At 38.5% G+C, this 26149-nt stretch overlaps 1 pseudogene; it reads left to right on the forward strand.

Annotated features, from left to right (window-relative positions):
• Window positions 1-509: 509 nt before the first annotated feature.
• On the forward strand, window positions 510-1310 carry LOC100734985 (serine/arginine-rich splicing factor 10-like; annotated as a pseudogene).
• The last annotated feature ends 24839 nt before the right edge of the window (window positions 1311-26149 follow it).

The raw sequence follows: 26149 nt of genomic DNA on the forward strand, positions 1-26149 counted from the left end.
AGGGCTCATTTTCAGGGGATGTGTCTTCTAAAACCATGCTAGAGCTGGTTTTCTGGTAGGCCTTATTTTTGGGTAACTCCGGACACTATGGCAACCAGTGGACCTCACAGTTTTCATGGTCCTTGCATCCCAGCTATCACCTTATGTGATGAATGAGCACCATCTTTCAGTCTCCCCAGATAGTCACTATTTAAGGAAAGTTTTATTTTTTTTTATCAATGTGGGAGTTGGAGGATGGAAAGGAGACTCAGAGGTTGGAACTCTTATTAGGTGTCAGACGTAGGGCAGAGTCCTTAACCTTCATCGGTATTTTGAGTCACTGTTGTGCCCAGTGGAAAAGGCACTCAGTTCAGAACGAGTATTTGGCTCCAGAGAGCATGGGTAGTAGCTGAGCCCTCTGCTTCTGTGCCTGGGGTGCCGCGCTGCAGTCACAGACAGTTTCCTGAATCAGTAAGTGGTCCAGATCGAGACTGATGCCACCATCATATCCTGCTACCTGTGCCCCCAGCATGACAGGAAGGTGGCTGACAATGTGGTCTGAAGATTTATGGTGTGAATTTAGTCGCTTAGGTGATATCTATGTTCCACTTAATTTCTACACTTGATGTCCAAGGGGATTTGCTTTGCTCAATTTGAGGATGTTTGTGATGCTGAAGATGCTTTATGTAATTTGGACAGAAAATGGATTTGTGGATGTCAGATCAAAATACAGTCTTCACAAGGGGATCAGAAGACAGCAAATCAAATGAAAGCCAAGGAAGGAAGAAACATGTATGGTTCTTCACGTTATGATGATTATGACAGATACAGACGCTGTAGGAGCCAGAGTTATGCAAGCAGGAGGTCAAGAAGTCAATCTTTTATTACAACTAAAGAAGATCTTCTAGGCCTAGAAACAGCACACTGGCTAGAAGACCAGGACGTAGCAAAAGCCATTCTAACCATGATAGATTCAAACCCCAAAATCGATCTTTTTCAAGATCTAAATCCAATTCAAGATCATGGTCCACATCCCAGCCAAAGAAAGAAATGAAGGCTAAATTATATTCTCACGAAAACTAGAGACACCTCTAAAACAGATTCCAAAACACATTATAAGTCTGGCTCAAGATATGAAAAGGAATCAAGGAATAAAGAACCACTTAGATCCAAATCTAAGTCAAGATCACAGTCTAGATCTAAGTCAAAATCTAGATCAAGGTCTTGGACTAGTCCTAAGTCCAGTGGCCACTGATACTATGAACCATGATAATTTTTAGGCATGTACCATTCGTTTACTTATAGTTTAGTATACTTAAATTATCAGGATTACAATGTTGCAAAGATGTGTAAAAAATACTTATTAGTTTTCCCTGTACCAGGTAATGGTTATAATTAAAATGATATGCTGTTGAGAAGACACTTTTTAAAGTCCAATCTGTTTAATGTTATCAGCAGCCGCCAATATGTGGTGTTTTCTGTATATTTTTGTAAAGATTCTCATTTTTTATGCTTGAAGTATTTGGTGAAAAGATGTTGGTTGACCATAATTTGCAACATTGTCTTATTAACAATAAACTTTCATGTCCATTTTTGGTAGAACTGTTAACCTAGAAATGTAGCTTGCTGATAAGATAGAATGTTACAAAAGCAAAGCTGTGGCCACAGTACAACACCGACTGCTCAGAAACGTTCAGGTTCAGGGTGGACCTTTATGTTCTTCAAGGTGGGTAGGCCCAGATAATAGCTTATTTATGATGCAGTGTGGCGTAGTCCTTTTGTTACCCACACTGTCCTGGGCAATGATTTTTTTTTCTGATTTCTGTAACTGTTTGGAACATAAAACACATCAGAAAAGCTCCCCCGTCTTGGAAGCACGCAGTTGTGAGTTCGATTCCTGGTACAAAGAAAGAAAAGAAAGAAAGAAAGAAAGAAAGAAAGAAAGAAAGAAAGAAAGAAAGAAAGAAAGAAAGAAAGAAAGAAAGAAAGAAAGAAAGAATTCTTAGTAGTTACTTGGAAATGTAAAGAGCAATGTTGATCATTGTACGTTAGTTTTCTTATTGCTGTTGGAAGTACGTACATTGGTTTCTGTATAGGTTTTGTTTGTGTGTATAGGGTAAAGGAACTGAATTTTGATGCTTAGGGCGTTAGGTATGTGCATTTGTATCAAAATTTGTCTACTTGTTTTTGAGGGAAGCTTGCTGTTCACATCTCAGTTTATTTACTGTGAGGCAGTTTGATTTACAGCACTCCCATTCTAGGTGACTCTGTGCTGCCATGAAATTTGAAATAATTTTGGAAAACAGGATTGAGGAAGACCCACATCTCTGAGTTTTTGATTATCATTGTAGTACCTGCCTAAAAATGAGGAATTGATACCTTCAACTATTATAATTTCTAGCATCTCTGAAAGATTGTTTTGGAGGCAATAAAAAATGACTTGAAATGTCCAATCTCAAATTCAAAATAAAAGCTAGCATCTTTTAAAATCTCAGAATGCTTGCTTATGGATGCAAGAAAGAAATATTGTAAGGAAATGATTCCTTTTAGAGAATTTCTCAATTTTGGTTTTAGAAATCTAGGCCTTGCCTTTAAAAAAATCAAAAAGATGGTTTTTAAATACTGCGGAATGTGTTTAAAGGATTGATTGTAGAACCTTTGTATATTTGATAGTATTTCTAACTTGCATTTCTCTACTGTTTGCAGTTAACGCTCATATTCTGCTATGCAATCATTTATATGCACATTTCTTTAATTTTTTTTAGATTTTCCCAGATGCACAGTTTAAACAACAAAAAGTCTACATAAAACTGTAGCAGTAGTTTGCAGTCCTAGCAAAGAGGAAAGTTGTGGGGTTAAACTTGGCATTTTCTTTCTTATAGAAACTTCTAGAAATATATTTATATATGTTCTTTTAAACAAATATTGTATACGAATTTTAAGACATTAATGTTTGCATCAAAATAAGACCCAGCTTATTTTCTGCTTGCTATAAATTAAGCAAACATGCTATGATAAAACCAAAATGAAGAAAAAAAGACAGCCCGGGTGGTACATGGCAGGGCTGTATTTCAAGCAGAGCTCTTTCTGACTTCATGAAACATGAAAGTGATGGGTAGGAAGTGGGCACCTTAGTAAATGAGAGTAGAAGTGTGAGTGTGAGGCATGTGTCTGTGTGTGTATGCACACAGCCATGTATCTTTTTGCCTATTAAATTGAAATTCTGTTTTTCTGGTTAGTTTGGTATGGGAGAGTCTAATGATATGCCTTCCGGTCATGGTCTAAGCTTTGCCTTTGTTACCTCCACTCACAGATATATCCTAGGATATATCTAGGATATATCCTAGCAAGCAGTTGCTAATTGGGCCTTTTAGGTATGAACCTAGGGATCAATATGTAGCATTCCCTTATCTCTGAGTTACTAATATGCATTCTCACCTTTTTCCCAAGAGTTTGAGGAAAAATAGTTCAGTAGTTACAATTCTTGCTATGAATTAAACAAGCAAGATATTGAAAAATGGCACAAGAGAAGGAGAAATTGTAGGTGTCTTCAACATCAGTATCATTCTGCTAGTGATGAGCTTTAGTTTTGAGGCCTTTTGGAAATATTAGACAGATATAGTCCACCATGGCTATGATAATAAAATTAGAAAATAATATTGTTAACAAATCACCATTTAGTGAGCTGGTTAAATTTATGAGTCAAATTGCCTGGGCCACAGAGTGACCGGATATTTCATTATACAGTATTTTTGGGTGTGTCTGTGAGTGTGATTCTCGCTGAGTAAAGCAGACAGCCTCCCCACTATGTGGATGGGTCTGATCCAATTGATTGAAGGCCAGAATAGAATAAAAGTTTGCATAGGAAAGTGCTCTTTCTTTCTGCCCGGTTCTTTCAGAGTTGAAACATCCGTGTTCTCCTGCACCCATGGAATGGGGCTGGAACTTGCTGTTCCCGGTTGTCAGGGCTTCAGACTCAGTTTACAGGAACTGCACCACCAACCTGCCTGGCTTTCCAGCTTGTAGAAGGCAAATCATGGGATTTAGCTTCCATGGTCATGCGACCCATGCCTTTCAACAAATATCTTTGTACGTATAATGTAAATATCTATGGATCTCCTTTATGGGATCTCTAGAAAATTCTAACACACTAAGTTATTACTATATAGAAGGAACCTCATTAAATCACTGTACATTATTTAATGCAGTATTCACAATGTTATGAATGAGATATTGTTGTTTGCATTGTGAAGGTAAGAAACTATCAAGGCCACATACCTTGAGTGGGAAATGGTCACATATCCACGAGCCATGTGTCTTTATGTAAGTCAATGAATTGATATCAGCTGATGTGCTCAGTTGGGATGATGATGCCACCATGCAGAGTTGGGAGGATTAATAATAGGTGTAAAGTACTTGGAGAAGGATATGGTATATTATAGGAACTCAGAATCGATAGCTTTTGTTACTTTTGTTTTTATTTGTGTTAACCAAATGCAGAGGTTTTGCAGCTTGTGGACTAGATCTAATTTCTCTAACATAATGTACTACCAACAACTGAACTCGATCATTTGTTCATCCCCATTAAGCACCAATAATATTTCATGTTATCCAGGGGGAAAATGTGATTACGGTGACATTTAAAATTTGGCACAGCCCAGGGAGAGGGAGGAGGCAGCGAGTGGAATCCTGCTGAGACTGTCATTAGACCTGGCTGCCATATTTTAGGGAGCTGGACAGCTGCAAAGGTCACAGGAGGTTCCGTTTCCCAAAAGGTGTTCGGTATTTACTTTCGCTCCAGCGTATTTCTTCTGCTCTGATAACGATTGTCATCCTCCATTACAATAAAAGCTGTCAGAAGGATTTTATAGGCATATGGCATTAATTTAGTTTTCCCCTCCGTGGTCATAAGAGAGTTTGCAAAAAATGAAAACAAAACAAAGCAAAGCAGCACTCAGCCATTCATCAATTTGTACTTATTGGACAGCTATCCTGTGCCACACAGAGGAGAGGACAGGTTCTCCATTTCCAAAGCAACATAATGGACGCACTTGGTTCTGGGCACTGGCTCTGATGTGCTTCATATTCCACTTCCTCACCGGGCTTTGAGAAATGGATCAGAGAGCGCTGCCCAGGTTTCTTTGGAAAACAGAACAATGTCAGCCACTTTTTTTTTTCATCACAACATCATTTGGAACTGTGACTGTACTTTATAGTTGCCAGAGCCTATTTATGTCTGTTCACCGCCTGCAATAATATAGTGAAGTAGGCAGGCAGCTCTGATTAATTTTTGTTCTACAGGTGAGGGACCTGAGCTTTAGGAAGGAGGAGACACTTGGCCAGGGTGTTACATTAGGGGAGAGGCCAGTCTGTGAAAAGTCTTCCACTCGTTTTTCTTCTCCAATTCTTTCTCTATATCTAGGGGAAATACTAAAAATAACTCTGATGGGGGCTGGGGATTTAGCTGAGCAGCATAAGCACCTGCCTTGCAAGCAGGTGGTCGTGAGTTCAATCCCCGGTACCAATAAAAATGAAAAAGACAAAAAAAACAAAACAAAACAAAAAAACAAAACTCTGATGTCATTGTGTATCAGTAAGGATTCTCTTGAGAAACAGAATGAAGATTAAGCCTATGTCTTATATATTTGTGATTGTTAATTCAAATACATCAGCTTGACTGAATTAGGGAACACCTAGCAGATTAGCAAAGCACAATTCTAGGTGTCTGTGGAGGAGTTTCCCGAGATGATTGGCATGTAGGACAGCAAACCTAGGGGGAGAGACTCACTGAATTTTGGGTGGCACCAACCAATAGGCTTGCAGCCTGGATGGAATAAAAGGGAAAGAAGAAGGAAGTTGACACAAGAGGGCTCATTCTGATTGAATAGATGCATCTTTTGCTTCCAGTGGATGTTGGACTCCGTTTTCTTCAGCCTTTCAATGCAGACTCACACCAGTGACTTTCCAGGGAACTCACAGATCTTGGGTCTCAGACTGGTGCTACATCCTTGATCCTGCATGTTCTGTGGCTTCTAGCTTCTTGGACTGAGCAGCTACTGGGTTTTATGGCTCTCTGGTGCACAGTCATTGTGGCCTCTCCTGCCTGTGATTGTGTGAGCCTACCTAAGACATCCCCTTGGATAATTACATATTCAATTCCATTCCTCTAGCAAGCTCTAACCAATACAATGTCCATGTCTATATTTAAATGTACATCTATGTGTTTATCTGTGTATAAATAGGATAAATGCAAAAAATTCAGTTTGGGAACTAGCTCATACAAGACTGATTACGGAGGCCAAGAAGTCCCACAGCATGTGGCTTTTGAGCTGGAGACCAGGAAATTGGTGCATATATCAGTGTCTGAAATCCTGAGGATGAGGGAGGGCTAATGGTGTAACCCTCAGTCCAAGCTAAATGGCCTGAGAACTCTTTGGTGGGGGATCCAGGCCTAGTCTGAAGTTCGAAGAACCAGTTGTTTAGATGTCCTAGGGCAGGAGAGGATCAGTATCTCAGCTCAGGAAGACAAAAGGAATTGGCTCTTGTGCTGCCTTTTTGTTTTAAGGGGCACGCAACAGATTGGATGATGCCATCTCTTATGGGTGACAGCAGACCTTCTTTATAAAGTCCGTTAATTCAAATGCCCATCTCTACTGAAACAGTACCTCTGAATACCAGGAAATACTACTTTACTAGCAGTATTCTTATCCTACAGCATGGGAAAACTGACATATGACATAACTGTGACAGCCTGACTTTCCTTACCTTACCCTTTTTCTCTAGCTTGTAAGTCCATTTGAGATCTAACCCTGTTATCATCTCTAGATTTATGTAGGGAATTCTCACTGTCTGCACCTCCTTGTTCGCCCAAAGATACACTCAGATTCCACCAAACCTCACAGTATCAGTCCCTCATCGTCCTGACATTGCTTAGGAGGCTTCCTACCTTTCCACTTTCACACAGGCCTCATACTTACCAAGTAGTTACACTTCAGTTTGAGAATAACTGTGCTCAGGAAACCCTTTCTGATATCTCATTTTTGGGATGCCTCCTCTCACTCGTCTGTCACTCTCTTATTTCCCTCTGCTGAATCCACCCACCTGTCTGCCTCTTGCGCTGGGTGCTAAGAACTGTGAGATGAGGGCTATGTATATCTCACCTCTGGAAGCACCTGTAACCTAGAGGTGGGCAGTATTTAGGGATGAATGATTTTTTGACTCATTCATACTCAGGTAGCAGATCTCCTGTGGCACATAAGTCAGGAACCACTGGATCACTCCTGGTGCTGATCACTCACCATATGCCCTATCAGTTCCCTTGGAAAAATGGAGATCCTTTGGGCAGCACTTGGACTTTCCTGCTATGAGACTTTGGGAAGAATCCAAAGCAGAAAATAGGAGGAGGAGAGAAGGAGTAATCTTAGAACAGTCCCTTCTTTATTTGACACCATGCTCAGGTAGTAACTGCATCTGTCTGTGCCTACAGCTTTGGGTTGGTGCCTTCTCCTCCACGGTCTGGTTCCCCGTGGCTTCCAGTGACATGTTACCCTATCCCTCATCCTCAAAGCAGAAATGGCTTCTAACTCCTGCTACTTACAGATGCTTCCACCTCATCTGCTCGTTTCCAGGACCCCCACCTCCTATGACACTTTCATTAGAGCCATTTGTGGTAGAGTCTATCTCCTGCCAGGGTTCTGACTGATGAATTGGTCTACTTGGTAGAGGTGAAATTATGATTTTAAAGCTCTCTAGGATGGCTCTTGTCAGCTTTAGATTTCTGAAGATAATTCTCAAGACAGGTCCAGATTGCTGCCTTATTATACAGACATAGACAAGAATTTCCAGAAGAATTGCAGTAAAATTTCCACTCTCTGCCTAATTTTCAGCATTTTTGCTCTGAGAATCAGTCAGTATCCTTACATTTCAGTAATCATACTGTTCCAAGAAAATTTGGTATATATAAATCTATATGATTCAGTAATATGAAAAAAATCTCTCTCCATGCTTCAAAACTACTCTGCAGTGTTCCCAAAATTCCTCTCAGCTCACTTGACTTCTTGTCAATTGAGTTCCCTAATTGTCCTATCAACGAGGCTATATCCACATTCACACAATATTTGTTGGACTGTAGGGACACTGGTGTGAAAGAAGCTGTAGACGCCATGTGTTTAGGCATTAGTGTTTCCTTTTCAGACCTGGTAAGAACTGCATTCTCTAAGATGAGCATAGCAATGGGTTTGTAGATACCCTGGATCTATCACAAGTAGCAGGAGGAAGAGCCATCATCAGATCTGAGACACTCTTATCTTTGAAACAAAAATTAAATTACTCTGTGGTGCAGGCCAAGCTAAACAGAATCCAGTATGCTGAGGGAAATTATGTGTACAAATAGTATCCGGGTGAAGTGTGGAAAAATTGGACGTAGTCAAGAAAATGTTGTAAAAATCACAAATCTCATAAAGGACTTGTATCCAGAACAAAGAACTCTGAAAACTCAGCAGCAAGAAAACAGCGCAATTTAAAAAGGACAGTAAGACATTTCACCAAAAAGTACATATGCATGGAAAATTAGCAGGCAAAATGCTCAGGATCTTTTGCCATGAGGAAAGTAATTTTAAATCATAATTAGCTATCACTGCATTCCTTACAAGAATGGCTAAAATAAAGAGCACTGGTAATACCAAGGGCTGCCAAGGTCACAGAGCTGAAGAAACTCTCATGTACTACTGATGTATATGCAAAATGTTATAGCTGTTCTAGAAAAACAGTTTGGAAGTTTCTTGAAAAGTGATAGGCAGGTTTCCCCTAAGATTTTCAGGTCCAGTGTCAGGATCTTGCACAAATGTTACCTTCAAAGAAGGTAGACACATAAATCAGATGTGTTTATGGGTACGGATTTTGAAATGGTGACATTATCCTAGGCAGGTCAAGTCTAGGCACATTTAAACCAGGTAACATTTTCATGGAGTCTGGAGAAATGTAATAACAAAAGGATGAGAAGATGAAATAAGAGGTAGACAGAGATGTATATGAAAGGAACTCGACCATACTTGCTATTTCTGAAGATAGAAAAAGGGGGCCACAAGGCAGAATCTATAACTGCATGGAATTGAACTCTGCCAATAATCTGGATACATTTACCCTGAAAGCTTCCAGAAAGGAATGCGGCCCTGCTGAGACTTGGGTTTAGCTTAATGTTGGATACCTGAACTACAAAACTCTAAGATAATAAATGTATGCTGTCTAAATATGTTTGTGTCAATTTATAATGCAATCAACAGAACTAATATAACACATAGTCAAGCAATGCTACTTCTAGTAGAAAAATAAAACACTTCTGTCCACATAACCCACAGACAGATGTTTACAGAAGTTCTGCTCATAATCATTGTGACAGGTAAGCTTAACTGTCAACCTGACTAATTGAGAGTCACGCAGGGGGTTATTAAAGCACATTTCTGGGTCTAAGTGGGTCATAGAGGTGTGATGATGGGCACTCTGGATACTTGATCCCTTTCTCTCTAGGACTGCTACCCTGCTTTTCTTCTCAGTCACCATGAAGTGAGCAGCTCTGGCATGCCCACAATGTTTCTATTTTAAAGCCAGCTGATCATAGACTGAACTTTCTGAAGCCCTGAGCCAAATTATACCGTTCCTCCTTTAAGTTGTGGGTGTTGCGTATCTTGTCCCAGTCATGAGAAAGCTTGCTAATACAATGAGCAAAACCCAGAAACAATCTCAGTGACTTCCGGTGGATAAATGGCTAGCATTCATAGAATGGGATATAACTCAGTAATAAAAACAGACAGCTTAAAGCACATGCCAGCTTGAGTGAATCTCAAAGGCATTATGCCATGTGCAAGAAGCCAGTCTAAAGGTTACATAGTATATGATTGTTTACGTGATATTCTCAAAGAGACAAAGCTACAGTATGTTGAACAGAGCAGTGATTGCTGGAAATGGTGGTGGGGAGTGGTAAGGAGGGTACGTCCACAAAAAGACAGCAGGAGGGAGCTTTTGGGGTGATAACACTGCTCTGTTAGGATATCCTGATTCCAGCGGAGGTCAAATGTACATGTGTGTTAGATTTCATAGAGATTATATCTCTTCAAAGTCAGTTTTTCTGCATGGTAATTTAAAGATAACAAACAAAAACTGTAACACAACAAAAATAATGAAACAAAGCTCATTGCTGACATAACTTCCTGGAAATTTCCAGTCTGAGGGAAGAAAGCATAACCACCCTTGGAGAGGAGGCTCACTTCTCTTGCTCTGTGCCTTGGAGGCCCCTCAACTTCAGTGAGAGTGGACGGAAACATCAGAGTCCTCAGGACTTAGGAAAATCTCCCTCTCTCTGCGAAAGGAGTGGTTTTCTTGGAAAACTCTGTGGTCTTTCCATCAGGGAACCAGGCCTTGACTTAACCCCTCGATGGAACAGGGTGCTCACCTGTCCTGGCCTCACTGAGGGAGTCCCCATGATATAGGCTCTCCAGTCTTTCAAGGAGGGAGGGTGGTCCCTTTTATGTGACTTGTGGTCACTTTACATATCTGTGCCTCAGTTTTTTATATGTAGAATGGAAGAACTGCTTGCCCTATCTTGTCGATGTCGCTCCTGGCCGGCAGGAAGGACACACGACAAAGTCTGGCAGTGGACAACCTTTTCTTTTATTTTCCTTCTCCGTACAGCCTGCCCTGGGATCGCTCCCAGCCGAAGCCTCCTTTGGTCCGCTCCCCGCGGCTCCTTTTGGGCTTCTACTTCCGGGCTTCTCCTCCCCCCCCAGGGGTGGCACCAGTATATATACGGATACAGTGTCCAATCACGTTAAAGTAAGCAAGGCAAGCTGATTGGCTAACATCATCAGTTGCCAGGCAGACTATATTGTTGAGCGGGTTGCTTACGCGGTAAGCAGGAAACTAACGTGCTCGATGGGAGGGGTAATCTACCTCAGGCTTTACTCTTTACTACAGGCCTCAGGTCCGCCAAGTGAGGCGACCGGGCTCGGGGCTGCGGCTCCCAACACTATCTCACAGTGTTATCATGAAAAGCAAACTTTAAATTGTAAATACTATGTAAATGTGAGTTGGTGGTATAAAAACAGTGGACTTGGGCTGACTTAAAATGTGTAAAAAGGAGAATGTTATCAAAGGAAACTGTGCAGCAGCAGGTGTGTGTGTGCGCGTGTGTGTGTGCACGTGTGTACGCATACGCATATGCATGTGTCAGTGTATCTGATTGAAAGCATTGTTGAGATTTCATTTTCAAATTCGAGGTATAAATATATATGCATCTAAGAAGTTTTAGTCACCTGAATTACAGTATAGGGTAGATGAGTTATTGTCAATCGTGACAATACGCTAAATTCATCTGGAAATCTCTAAGATTAGACAGGTGCTTGATTCTACTCTCAGGATTTAGATTTAATAAGTCTGGAGTTTAGCTAAACTAGGTGTCTTAGTTACTTTTCTGTCATTGCTGGGACAAAATACCTGACCCTCAAAATTAAAGAAGGAAACGTTTATTTAACTCACAGTTTGTGGAGGCTTCAGTTCATAATCAGCTGACTCCAAGGCAGGGTGGCATGACACGGGCAACTGTTCATGAAAGCAGAAGGCAGCAAAAGTGGGAAGAGCAAACCTCTTTTGCTCCCTTGTATTGCAAGCAGGCGGCACCACCCCCTAGGGTGGGTGTAGCACTCGTAATATCTCCTTGCCCTCCTCTTGCACAGGATGAGGATGTTTACAAAATAAGGACCCTGGCTCCCTGCTGTGTCTCTTACTTAAACTTCTAAATTTCTCAAGTTGATGCAATGTATAGCCCATTACTCTAGGTGAACATAAAAATCTCTCCAAATGATTCTAATGTGTAACATAGTACCTCTTAATATAAAAAAGCCTGGTCTTTGTGGCAATAGGCCATCTCACTACAAGTGGTACTTGGAGGTTTGTTTTTACTACTAACACAAATTGGTTAAGTGGTTCCTCCTGGGAAGTGAGCTTACTCCACATAACAAAAATCTCAGATATCCTGACTGCTGCTCTCCATAAAACAAGAGCAGAGAATAATCACCAGTGATTCTAGTTATTCAAGATACCTAAAGCCATGACTACTAATATCTTCATGATATAAAAGAGACCAATTCACTACTGGTTTGCTAGGACCTCCAGGACAAAATCCTGCAAACTGAGTGGCTTAGACAATAGAAATGTATTGTCTGACATTTCAGGGGGCCAGAAGCCCAAGAACGAGGTATCAGCAGGGCCATGCTCTAAACGCCCCAAAGGAAGCCTCTGCTCTTGATCTCTTTCCTAGCTTCTGATAGTTCCTTGGATTATAGGCAATAGACTTCAGCATATGAATGTGGGAGGGGTGCAAGACAAAATTCCACATAGCTGGCACTATGTGCCTGACTCAGATGACATTTAAAACACTATGTGATGATCACCAAAAGGGACAGGGACCCGCCCTGCCCTAGTCCCTGCTGGGAGGCATCCCTAGTAAGGAGGTTCATGGATTGTTTCTTGTCAATATAGAATTTACGTGGAATGGTATAAAATCTTTTAAAAAATCTTTAGCAAAATTAAAAAGAAAAACTAAAGGAGTTAATAAGTTCCTCAGTATGGATATTCAAGTAAAAACTTGATTAGCTATTGATCAGGAATATTTTAGAGGAATGCTTCCATTCAAAAGACTGATTGAACTAGGGGGACTTACAAGTGCATATTGACTTTAAGATTTTGTGCATTAGGCTGGGGATATGGCTCAATGGCACAGCACCTGCCTGGCAAGTGCAAGGTCATGAGTTTGATTCCCAGTACGAAAACAAAACATTACTGAGACACATCTAATGTTTTTGTAGGTCAAGTTGAGCACCAAAGGAAGAATACTTCAGACCTGGCTCCAGGTACAAAGAGTTAATGTGAAAAACTTAATTGCATCAACTCTGCTAGAATCCACTGCTATTTTTGCCACACAAATGTTTTCAATGAAGAGAAAATTGGTCCAGGATATTTGACATTGGCAAAATAGATGGAAAACCAGGGTTCCCTCCAAGACGGTAGAGCCAAGTGATACTGCTCCAGGATATTTAACCTGACATCCATAACAGCAGTATGGGTCTCAGACTTTCTTTGCCACCAAAACGGGCCCTCCCCAGAGAATGAGAAGGGAAATATCACATCTGTGACAGCTCTAGAATTTCTAGCAAGAGAAAGAATTCCAAATCAGCATTCATGGTAGTGAATTTGACCACAGCATGGTAATAATGTTGAGTGGAATTTTTTTTTCCGGTTTGCACAAAATCAATTCAATCAAACAAGGTATATTTTTCTTGATACATATACATTTGTGAACACTTGTTTTTCTTTTCTTTTCTTTTTTTTTGTATTGGGAATTGAACTCATGATCTTATGCTTGCCAGGAAGGTACTGTGCTTCTGAGCTATATCTCTAGTCCTAACACTTGTTTTTTTTTTTTTTTTATTAATAAATGCTTACTATAGAAAGTTTGAAAATTGCTAAAAAATATGAGGTAAAATAGTTTGAACATTATTGAAATGCTATAAACTTTAGTCTATTAAACCGTACATACAAGACATATATACATGCACTAAAAATGTAAGCACTGCTACATTATTTTTCAGATGTTGCTTATATTGACTATTTTTTACAACTCAGAGACGGTATCCACACATTTACTTTGGCAGTAGCTTTTTATTTTTGTGTGGGGATCATCAAACAAAAATAAAAAGCTATCATTATGTTAAGTGCATGGATTTCTTCTCTGAATGATAAGACTGCTCTGCACAAAGAAATAGGATCTACTCGTGTCATTTTATAACCTGTACCAGAGAAATCCCTAACCGGAACCATTCACATAAGGTGGCTTGTTATCTACTTAACTGGTTTGTCTTCCTGTTTTCTTTTCTCATATTGCTGATGAAAGATGAATTTCTCCATTGTTAAACAAAACCCTCAAGCAATTCCTGTGGGGTTACTTATATATGGGGTAATTTTTGTACTTTAAGTACTGTGGCAATACTTAGTCCTCTCATGACAAATGAATTCTTCAGTACTATGATTAATTAATCTATAAGAACAGATGTTTGAACGCTGTTGCCTTGAAATGCTCTAATCTTGTATTTTGTTTTTTGGCTTTACCTACCTTTCTGTACCGAAATTTTTCCATTGGATTTCTTCAAAACCTTGGGCAAATCAAAATAGAATATGTGCTTTACAGCCCTTTCTCTGTAATCATCTGTGTCTTACGGTCAAATTATGCAGCATACACCTTCCTCTTCAGCCAAACCTACTACACTGTTCCAACATGAGTGGAACTAGTTCAGACATGCCTAGTTAAACTCCCAGCTCATTCTTTCTCCTACGCAATTTGTCTTTTCTCCCCAGAAGCAGGAAATAGTTAAAAGGATTTTTGAAAACTATAATGTTTTTATTCTATGCCATAAACATTTATCGAAGCATATGGCACTGTGTCTTTCATCAGGGATTAAACAATCATGTGTGAACATTGATTTAAAGAGCCACTGTCTGTTAGGAATGACACATTTCCTCCTGTCCTATCCAAATTAACTGCTAATATAGAGCAATAAAAACTTTGTTAAGGGTGTGCAGTGATAGAGGGCTGGGGTAGGAGTTTTTTAGAGCATGACTCCTCTCAGTCTCTTTCCTCTTTTTATTTTTCTTCTCGATCTTTCTAACCTCCAGAATTTTGTTAAAAAACCCCAAAAGAACAACAGACGAAACCCCAACAGACAGATGATCCAGGCCAGGTTCCTAGCTTCCCATTTCCCTCCCTACCACTGCTGACTTACTCACCTAGTTGCTGATGCTGAGTGTGTTAGCTTTAACCAGAGTTTTTAATTTTCATTACACACAGATAATGGAAGGACAAAGAAGGTCAGACCCGGAATCAGGCCTCTGGCTCTCACTGTCCTGGCTCATCAGGTGAGACTAAATTAGTTGATAAAGATAGTGACCCAGTGAATATCTGGACACAGAGGTCAGCACCTGTCTTGAGTGGGGTTTTCCTGTTGTGCCACTTAGGAATGGGAAGAGAAGGTGGACTGGTTTGTAAAAATGAAGGAGAGACACATTGTCTGCTGGGTATGGGGAAGGCAGGGTGTGTTAGCATCTTCACAGAAAGAGTGAAACATAAACGAGGCCTTGAAGGCTGTGCCAAGGAAGGAAGCAGAGAGAACTCCCCAGACAGAGAGAGCAGTTGTTCTGAGTGACTATTTGGGGATGAGAAAAAAGCCGGAGAAAAGGTCAACAGCTCACATAGCAGAGAATACTAGGTAACTGCTGGAGAGGATCAAGGAGCACAAAAGGATCAACTTCGTGTTTTAGAAAAGGACTCTGGCTGAAGTGTGGTGGACACAAGATGGGGACAGGTGTGGCGTAGAAGGAGAAAGACATTGCCTGTATTGCAATCATTCTGGTGAGAAATGAAACCACCAGAAAAAAAATGTTTGCATGAAATAGAGAAAAGGAAATATATTTAAGAAACGTTCTCAAACTAGTACATGACTGTTCTTTTTCATTACTTTTTTTTTTATTCCAAACTCACTAGATAGGTAAATCACTGCCTGGGAAAGAGACAGAGAGGCTAACAAGTCTCCCTGTGGCAAAGCTCCCTCCCTGAGGATAAAAACGTCAGGAACAGGGAATAATGATCCTAATCAACATTAATCTCAGTCACCTGTCAGTCCCTTCCTTTATTCGAGTCGCTGCTAAACTCTGTGTGGGGTTAGTCTGTTTTGGCTGTTATAGGAAATCTCAGACTTGGTAGTTCATGAACAATAGAAATGTATGCCTTAGAGTTCCTGAGGCTGGGGAGTTCTAGATCAAGGTACCAGCAGATTCAGAGCCCAGTGCTTCAGATATGATACCTTTTTCCTGCGCTGGCATAAGGCAGAAGAGGCCAATGGATTCTCTTAAGCTAAAAGACACTAATCTCATGCATGAGGGTACAGCCCTCAAGTCCTAAACAGTGCCCACCTCTTACTAATTACCTGGAAAGTTAGGTTTTAGCATTTGAATTCTGAGGGGTGCAAGCATTTGCCAAGTTTGCATGTGGCTGCACATATCATGTAATAATTTCCAATCCAGGGGAGTGAGGAATGGCTTACCAGAGTAACTAAGGTTTTGCTCCTTCCAGAAACTTTACCCAGGTGGACCCAGGCTCCTTCCTCTGAGTCCTTTAAAATATTTATTCTTTCTTTCCTCCCCATAGCCAGAGGAAGTGTCTCCCACACAGAAATCACTTTTCCTCATCATAGTGCTCTCAAGTCTTTGATCTGCACCACAAATCCTTTCCAGTTCCCTAAGGAACGGGACTTTGGAGACTCAAAAGAACATGCATTCTTCTGCTTCCTGATCACACCCTTTTTGAGGCAACAAAGATGAAAGGACCTAATAGTTCAAGCACAGGATAAAAAGGTGGAGGAAAAAAGCAAATGGGAAAAGCTTCTGTGAATTTCAGTTGTATGTCCTTTGCATAGCATAAAGTTACATGAGGCTACAGTCACATCTGTCCTGCATAGTATCTTTAGTGTTAGCACCTAAGTGAATAAAGGAACAGAGATAAGTCTTAAAAATGAGAACTAAGTGTTTTTTAAAGAGAGAGAAAAAAGGACACACAAACAATGAAACCAAGTTTCAAAACAGTTCAGTAGGACAGTTACAATAGTTGACACATTGCAAAATGTTGTCTTCATAGAAGTTATTCAGAGTACAGAATATAGTCATGATATCTTGTCTAAACAATATTAGTACAAACCATTCTTTGCAAAGAACAAACAGAAGCTAGCTCTATGACTAACTATCATATATATATATTTTTCTTTTTCCCTATCTTCCTTTCCCCTTTCTCCATCATCATTTATCTTTTCTTTTGAACATTTTCTTACCAATTCACAATACCTATTGGATATTTCAGATTTTATTTACTTTAATACTAGCCAATTTCTCACACTGGTGAGACAATATGATTTTCACACATATAGGTCTGAATAATTTCACTTATGAGTAAAATAAAATGAATGCTTTCAATTCAGTTTATTTTATTTTATAGAAAATTCTCCCCTTCAAAAAAAACCCAATTTACCTGCAAAAGTCTCCAGGTTAGCCTTATTTATGACTAATACTATGTTATATTAAAAAAAAATAACACAGCTTTTTATCCATCCCTAGGTTGATGGGCACCTGGGTTCTTTCCAAAGATTTAGCTATTAAAAAATGGTGCTGTTGCAAACATAGGTGAACATATATTTCTGTGGCATGATGGTTTTAATTTTTTCTGGGATCTACTCCTAGTTTTCTGAGGACTCTCCACACTGGTTTCCACAGTGGTTATACCGGACTATATTCCCACTAACAATGATAAGGGTTCTTTTTCCTTACAGCCCTTGCCAGCATTTGCTATTGGTTGATTTTTTGATACTAGCCATCCTTTTTGAGGTGACATGGATTCTCAGGGTTGTTTTAATTTGCATTTCTATAATAACCAATGATGCTGAACATGTTTTCATATATTTTTTTGCTATTTGTATTTCTTCATCTGAGAAATGCACATTCATCTCAGATACCCATTTTTGAATTGGGTCTTTAAATTTGGGGGTCTGATGTTTTTCAATTTATTTTATTTTTATTTTATAGAAAATAACCCCCACGCCCCAAAAACCAGAATAAAGCCTTTCAAAACAAAGCAGTGAAAGTGGTACAGAACTTCAAAACATGATTTCAGGAAAAAAACGACGACTACCATAATATATCTTGCTATCTTCACAACGTTGTCAATACCATCAGACACTGCAAAATCAAACAAATCAAAACAGAATAAAACCAATCAAAACAACATTGAATAAAACAAGACAATAAATTGGAACAAAACAGGCAAAACAATACTATGCATTGTTGTTTTGAAAATAGTTGCTTAGGTTATTAGATGCAAGGATAAAACAAAACAGTAAAATGGAACAAAACATTGGATTTCAAAAATAAGACAGGAGGAAATCCTCCACAGTTGACACAAAGCACACTGCCATCCTCCATGTAGATGCCCAGACCAACAGCCCCAAGCCTGCAGAGTCAGCCAAACAATACAAGCATCAAGCTATTCCCCTCAGTTGCTATCATCTCATCCTGAGTCCTCCAAATCAAAAGGAGGAAGGAGGGGGAAACGTACTTCTGGTTTTCAGTCCATGTACCAGCCTGCTCATGGAACAGCATGGTTTCTCATCTGGCTGAAGCAGTTACCAATCAGCATAGCAGAGCCTGATTCTTGGGAAGGCTTAGTTTCTCTTCTGGCTGAGACTGTTTCCAATCAGTGTAGCAGAACTTCCTTCATGGGAAGCTGAAGTTTCTCTTTGGCTGTTTTTTAATTCATTATATGTTTTAAATATAAGTCCTCTGTCTGAGGGACAGTTGGATAGATTCTTTTTCCATTCTGTGGATTTTCTTTTCACTCTGTTGGTGATTTCTTTTGACGTGCAAAAACGTAGTAAGATGAGATCTCAATTGTTTATTCTTTGAAGTACTTCCTGTGGAGTCTGAGTTTTGTTCATGAACTCTTTGCCTTATTTATGTCTACCTAGCTTATCTTCCAGTAGATTTAGTGTTTCTGTTTTAATAATTAGATCTTTGATCTATTTTGACTTTAGTTTAGTGCATGATGAGAGATATGGGTCTACCTTTAGTCCTCAGCCTGTGGAGCCAATTTTTCCAGCGCCACTTACTAAACAGACTTATCTTCCAGTGAACATTTTGACAGCTTTGTCAAAGATGAGACTGAGTGTGTTTGGGGATGAGTATGCACCTTATAATCTGTTTCACTGATCTTCAGGCATTTTTTCCAGTACAATATTGATTTTATCACAGTAGCTTTGTAGTATAATTTCAGTTTTGGGATTGTGATACCCCTTGACTTGTATTTGTTGCCAAGAATTGTTTTTGCTATTCTAGGTCTTTTATGGTTCCAAATGAAATTGTTTTTTATTTTAAAGAGAATAAAACAAAAGAGCACAGAATAAAGCAAATCAGAACAGGACAAGGCAAGCAACACAGCACTTGACAGCAAGACAACCGGACATCAACAGTAGCGACTATAATGTCTCATTTCTTCAAAATAGTTGAGCATACCTTCACACACAATAATATCACACATAACAAAGTAGTATAAAACCATTCAAAAAATGAAAGCATTACAGGACTTCAAAACCAAATAAGAAGAAATGAACTTTGGCTGCTATAATATCTCATTTTCCTCAAAAAATTTGTCTATACCACCACACACAATAAAATCAAATAAAACACAACAGGACAGAACCAATCAAAACAGAAGAACAAAAGCATGGTAGGACTTCAAAACAAGATGATAGTAAATTAGCAATAGCCACCATAATGTTTTGTTTTCTTCAAAATAGCTGTTCATACTATCACACATAATAAAATCAAACAAAACAGAATAAAACCAATCAAACAAATGAATGGAAGCATTATAAGACTTCAAAGCAATATAATAGAAAACTATGATTACCATAAAATATCCCATTATATTCAAAATAGCTGCCCCTACCATCTGACAGCATAAAATCTAACAAAACAAGACATAACAAAGCCAAACCTAACAAAATTGTGTAAACAATGCAAGAGTTCAGGATGATACAATAAGAAACTGACCGTAGTTTCCCCTTTCCCTCCCAGGTATTTCCTCCTCTTTGCTCTTACATTAACTATTTTTCTTGTGGATCCCATGCACTCTTTCTGTTTCTTATGCTAGGGTTCACAGGTATGAGTTTGAACTGTTTCTGTCATGAACATGATCTCCAGTTGCATCCATTTACCTACAGGAGGCTTGAGATTATTCTACTTTATAGCTGGGTGGCTTTCCACTGCATGAAAATACCGTATCTTTCTTATCTATCCTGCAGTTAGTGGGCAAGTTACTCTTGCTTTTTTATTTTTGGTCTACTGTCACATGGAACAACTGTTTTCTCTCCTTTGATTTTCAGTCTATGAATTTCCTTTCCAGTTAAATGTGTTTCTTGTATACAGTATATCACTGGGTCTTGTTTTTTGATCCACTCTCCCTGTGTTTCTTTTTATTGCTGACCTGAGGCCATCTACATTAATGGTTACAACCAGCATATATTGATGTGTCTCTGCCCTGCTTTCCTCCTGTTGTTGGTCCTCCCCTTTTCCTCTTCATTCAATTGCCTGTCTTTTTGGTGATCCTCCTTGCTGCTGTTCCTGCAACCACGGTCATCTTAATCTCTCTCTAGAATATTCTTTAGCACTCTCTGTAGGATTGGTTTGTAGTCATGAATTCCTTCAGTTGTTCTTCATCATGGAAGTATATTATTTTTCCATCAATTTTGAAAAATAGTTTTGCTGGGTAAAACAATCTGGTTTGGAAGTTGTTTTCAGAGTTTGAAACACATCACTTCAAAATCTTCCTGACTTGATGGTTTAGGTTGATAAAGTTTGCTGTGATTCTGACTGGTTTTCTTTTATAGATGATCTGTCTCTTATCTAACAGCTTTTAATATTTTGGGGTTTTTTTTGCTGAATTTCTGGGATCTTGATTATTATATGTCTGGGTATAGATTTGCTTTGATTATGGTTGGAGTCTTATATGCCTCACTTATCTGCACGCTAGATCCATTTCCCATGTTTGGGAAGTTTTCTTCTATTACTTCTGTGAATATCCTTTTAATTTCATTTGTGTTGACCCCTGCTTCTGCACCAACACCTATCACTCTTAAATTATGCTTATTTGCCTCATCTTGCAGCTGTTGAGTTGTTATTTCCTGATTCCATGTTATTTTAAAAAGATCTTTTCTTTCATGATCACTAGCTACAATCCTATCTTCAAGGTTTGAAAGTTTATGTTCAGTCTCTTTCAAGCAGTTTTGCCAGCTTTCAATTGAATTTTTAATATCCTGCATCTCTCATTGAATCTGTTTCATGCATTGTCCTTCCTTTCTACATTCATTCAAGGTTTCCATCATTTTCCTATGCTTCTCTTTTTTGTCTCTGTCTTGTTTAGACCTGCTGAACAATTCTTTCAGTATGTTTGTGATTTCTTCTTTTACCTGAGACATGATTTCTGATTTGACTGCTTTTACAATCTCATGAAGTTGTTTCCTGACTTTAGTTGCTATCCTCTCAGAAATTTCAGGTGTGTGAATTCTGTTTTCTTCCATGACTATCTCCCAGACTTAGTCTCTGTGGGGTAGAGGTCTGAGTTTACCTTTTGCTCCTTCATCTTGACATTCTCCTGGGTTCCTCCCAAGAAGCTGGTTGTGGGGCCCCAGGCACTTCCCATGTTGGTTGCCTCTAGGCTGTGTAGGGGGATGGGACAGGCACTTGGCTTCCTCTAATTCCAGATTTACAGGGAGGTGGCAGGGCATGGAGCAGGCTTCTCCAGACCTATAGAGCGACACTGGGGCTTCACTGATCATCAAGGGTGCATGGAGGTGGGGCTGCTTCTCTCAGCCTGTGTGTCTACACTGGGACTCCCATGATGGTGGTACACACACAGGGATGTGTTTGTCTGTTTCAGCTCCTAGGTAATGGCTGTCTGAGGGAACCAAGGGCCTCCACTGGGGGCCTACAAATGCACAGGGTTTACCTGTCTCTGTGTCCCTGCTCCTGCTGGCTGCCTGCAGGAAGAATCCCTCCATGGCAGCTCCTCAAAGGTGAAGTGGATCTGCCGGTTCTCTCTGCCCACGCTGTCCTCCTGTAGGACTTGGCCTTTTGGTGGCAGTGCACAACAGGCAGAAGTGAATCTGTCTGTCTCCCTCAGTCTGTGCTGGGCATGCAGAGGAAAGGACCTTCTGGTGGCAGAACCCGGTAGGCAGAGGTGGATCTTCTTCTGGCTCCCTCTGCCTGTGCTGGGTGCATAGAGGAAAGGGCCTTCTGGTGGTGGTGCCCAGCAGGCAGGGGCAGATCTTCAGATCTCCAAATGAATTTTACAAATGTTTTCTTTATGTCTGTGATGTATGCTAATGGCATTTTGATTGAGATTGCATTAAATCTGCATAGCAGTTTGGGGAGTATAACTATTTTCACTATCTTGGTTCTTCCTATGTAAGAGCAAAGAGCAATGGATATCTTTCCATTTTCCAATATCCTCTTTGATCTCTTTCTCAGAGTACTGTAACTTTCACTGTATAGATCTTTTACATCCTGTGGTAGATTGATTCCTAAATATTTCATTTTTTTAGATGCTGTTGTGAAGGGTGTGCTTTTCCTAATTTCTCTGTGAGTTTGTTGCTTATGCATAGGAATGCTATTGACTTTAATTTTAAAAAGCAAAACAAAAAAGGATAGAAGTGATACAGAATTTTAAAATAGTAGTAAATTAACATTGGTTAATATATATTTTATCTTAGAAGCAAGTGCTAAAACTACAAGATCTAGGCATGAAAAAATGATCAAACAATGAAAGCACAAACTATTATTTTTGATGAACTAACAGAGATTAGTAATATAGTTATCTATCTCATATATATATACACACGTTATATATTTTATATACATACCTATTTACATATAATCCTGAATCTTGTTGCTTTTCTCTTTTCCCCTATCTCAGTTGTTCTTTCCTTTTCCCTTTCATTATCACAATGTCTATTGTACATTTTGAATCTTATTACTCTTCCAGTGTTTTTACACTAGGTAGACAATATGGTATTTACATATGTGTGTTTGATTTATTTCACTAATGAGTATGGTCTCAAGTTGCCTCCATTTTCTTGTAAATGTCTCAAGTTTATCCTTCTTTATATTGGGTAATACTTTATCATACAAAAATACCACATCTTCTTAGCCATTCTGAATGGGAATCTAATTTAGATTGCTTCCAAGATTTGGCTATTACAAATTGTGCTGCTGTAAACATGGGTACCCATATATCACTGTGGTATGATGTGTTTAATTTTTTCTGGGAAAATACCCAAAGGGGAATCACTGGATTGAGTAGGACTTCCAATCCTCACTTTTTGAGTGATTTGTCTAAGGGACAGTTAGCTGAAATTTTTTCCTATTCTGTGGGTTTTCTTTTCACTCTGTTGATTTTTTTTGATGTACAAAACCTTTTTTTAAATAAGATGAGATCCCAGTTTTTGATTCTTTGAAGTACTTCCCATGCAGTTTGCATTTTGTTCATGAACTCTTTAGTTACTCCTATGTCTTCAAGATTTCCACCTCCCTTGTCTTCCAGTAGATTTAGTGTTTCTATTCTAATATTTCAAACTTTGGTTCATTTTGACTTTAGTTCAGTGCATGATGATAGATAGGGGTCTAGTTTTAGTCTTTGGCATATGGAAAGCCAATTTTTCCCACACCATTTATTAAAGAGGCTATCTTTCTTCCAGTGAACATGTTTAGTCCCTTTTTCAAGGATAAAGTGGCTGAATGTCTTTGTAATTGTGTCTGTGTCTTCTAATCTGGTCCACTAACCCTCAGATCTGTGTTTTGCCAGTACCATGTTGAGTTTTTTCACAGTAGCTTCACAGTACAATTTCAAGTAAGGGATTGTGATGCCTTCTGCTTTCCTTTGTTGCCAATGATTGCCTTTACTATTGAGGATTTTTTCTGCTTCCAAATGAATTTTAGGAATATTTCTCTAGGTCTATGAAGTACGTTAATGGTATTTTGATCAGGATTGCATTAAATCTGTGTAACAGTTTTGAGAGTATGGCCATTTTTACTATGCAGGGTCTTTCCAAAAGTAAGGGATATCTTTCCATTTTCTGACATTCTTTTCAATCTCCTTTTCAAGAGTACTATAGTTTTCAGTGTGTTAGTCTCTTAAATCCTTTGTTGATTCTTAAGTATTTCATTTTTTTAGATGCTATTGTGAAAAGTATTGCCTCCACAATTTCTCTCTCATTGAGTTTGTTGTTGGTGTACAGGAATACCATTGATATTTGAGTATTGGCCTTGTATTCAGCTACACTGCTGAAGCTGCTTATTAACTCTAGTAGTCTTTTGATGAAGCTTTTGGAGTCTTCTATGTGGAGCATCATGTCATCTGCAAATAATGATAGTTCAACTTCTTCCTTTCCTATCCTTATTCCTTTTATTACTCTCTCTTGTCTAATTACTCTGACTAATGTATCCAGAACTATATTGTTCCTGATTTGGGGTTGAAAGCTTTCAGTTTTTGTCAATTTAGTATGCTGCTAGCTGTTGGTTTTTCATCGATTGCTTTTATCAGATTAAGACCATCTATTCCAATTTTCTGTGGTTTTATTTTTTTTTATCATGAATGAATTTTGGACTTTGTCAAAAGCTTTTTCTGCATCTATTGAGATGATCATGTGATTTTTGTCTATGGTTCTATTGATGTAGCATATTACATTTATTCATTTGCACATGCCAATTCATCCTTGCATTCTTGGAATGAATCTCAATTGGTCATGATGTATAATTTTCTTGAAGTTTTGATGCATTTTATTGAAAAATTTTGCATCAGTGTTCATTAGAAAGATTGATCAATAGTTTTTGGTTTGGTCTTTCTGTGATTTTTGTGTCAGAGTAATACTTGCTTCCAGAAATGACTTTGGAAGTATTGCTTTCCTTTCAATTTCATTAAAGAGCTTGAGGAATATTGACATCAAATCTTCTCTAAATTTCTTAAGGAATTCACCTGTAAATCCATCAGGACCTGGGCTTTTCTTTGTTGGTAATTTTTAATTACATTTTGAATTTCAGTAACTGATGTTGGATTATTCATTTTCATATCTTTTTGAGTCAACATTTTAAATTCATAGAATTCTAAGAATCTGTTCATTTCCTCTGTATTTTCTAGTCAATGTGAGTAAAGATTTTCAAAGTAGGTATTCATGATCTTAATTTCCACACGATATGTAGTAATTTCATCCTTTTCATTCCTCACCGAATTTGAGTTTTTTTCTTCCTTTTTAAAATAAGGTTGGATGGGGTTTTATCAATTTTGTTATTCTTTCATAGAACCAACTCTTCAATTCATTCATTCTTTATATTGTTTTCTTAGTCTCAACTGCATTAATTTTTGCTCTGATCTTTTTTTTACTTTGTTAATATTAAGAAGAAAAGGTAAAACAAATTTTCACAACAAAATAATGAAAAAGTAACAATTGTTGATAAATTACACATCATTATCTTTAGTCACTCAAGTATAAAATACGGGCATAAAAATTTCTTCAATCAATATTAGCACAACCTTTCCTATTCAGTGAACTAAGTGACACTAATGGTATAACTTACTTGCATTTTTTTCTTTTCCCTTCTATCCTTTCTCTTTTCCCCTATCTTAGTTTCTTCTTTTTATTGAACAGTTTCCTCCCATTTCACAGTGACTATTGTATATTTTGAACCTTATGGTTTCACATATGTCACTGTGGTATGATGTTTTTCAATACTTCTGGGAAGATACACACAATGGGGAATACCTGGGTTGAATGGGATCTCTAATCCTAATTTTTTGAGGAATCTCCACACAGATTTCCACTGTGTTTGTACTAGTCTACTCTCTAACCAACAGTTGTAAAGCGTTTTTTTCCCCTACAGATCCAGCAGCATTTTTTATTGGTTGATTTTTTAAAAAAAATTAAATAATTTTTTAATGAATAAGGGAGAGGATGAGATAAAAGGGGGCATAAAAACATAACAATACAGGTTAAAGCATGACACTTTCCGCAACCTAGTGCTTCACCACCAAATAACGCGACTTAATAGTAGTTACCATAGTGTCTTTTACTTTGAAATATTTGAATATAACTTCATATGCTATAGCATCAAACATATCAAGACTGTATAACACCATTCAAGTGGATAAAAGCATTGTAGAGTATTTAGAACCAGCTAACAGAAAAAATGATCAATGGTTTCAATATTATCTCTTTGCCTATAACAATTTTTGTTTATACTACCACATACAATAAAATCCAGCAAGTTACAACATGATAAAATCAATGGAGACAGAAGAACCATAGTTTGGTGCGGCTTTAAGACAAGATGGTATTAAATTGGCACTAGCTGTTATTATGTCTTATTTTCTTCAAAGTAGCTGTTCATTGCATCACCGGCCATAATATCAAAGAGCCCAGAATAAAGCCATTCCAATTAATGAGTGAAAATTTTATAAGGCTTCAAGGCCATATAA

Source organism: Cavia porcellus, unplaced genomic scaffold (genome assembly GCF_034190915.1).
Source record: "Cavia porcellus strain 051 isolate PalLab524CR breed Dunkin Hartley unplaced genomic scaffold, mCavPor4.1 scaffold_6, whole genome shotgun sequence".
In the NCBI taxonomy this organism is placed as follows: domain Eukaryota; kingdom Metazoa; phylum Chordata; class Mammalia; order Rodentia; family Caviidae; genus Cavia; species Cavia porcellus.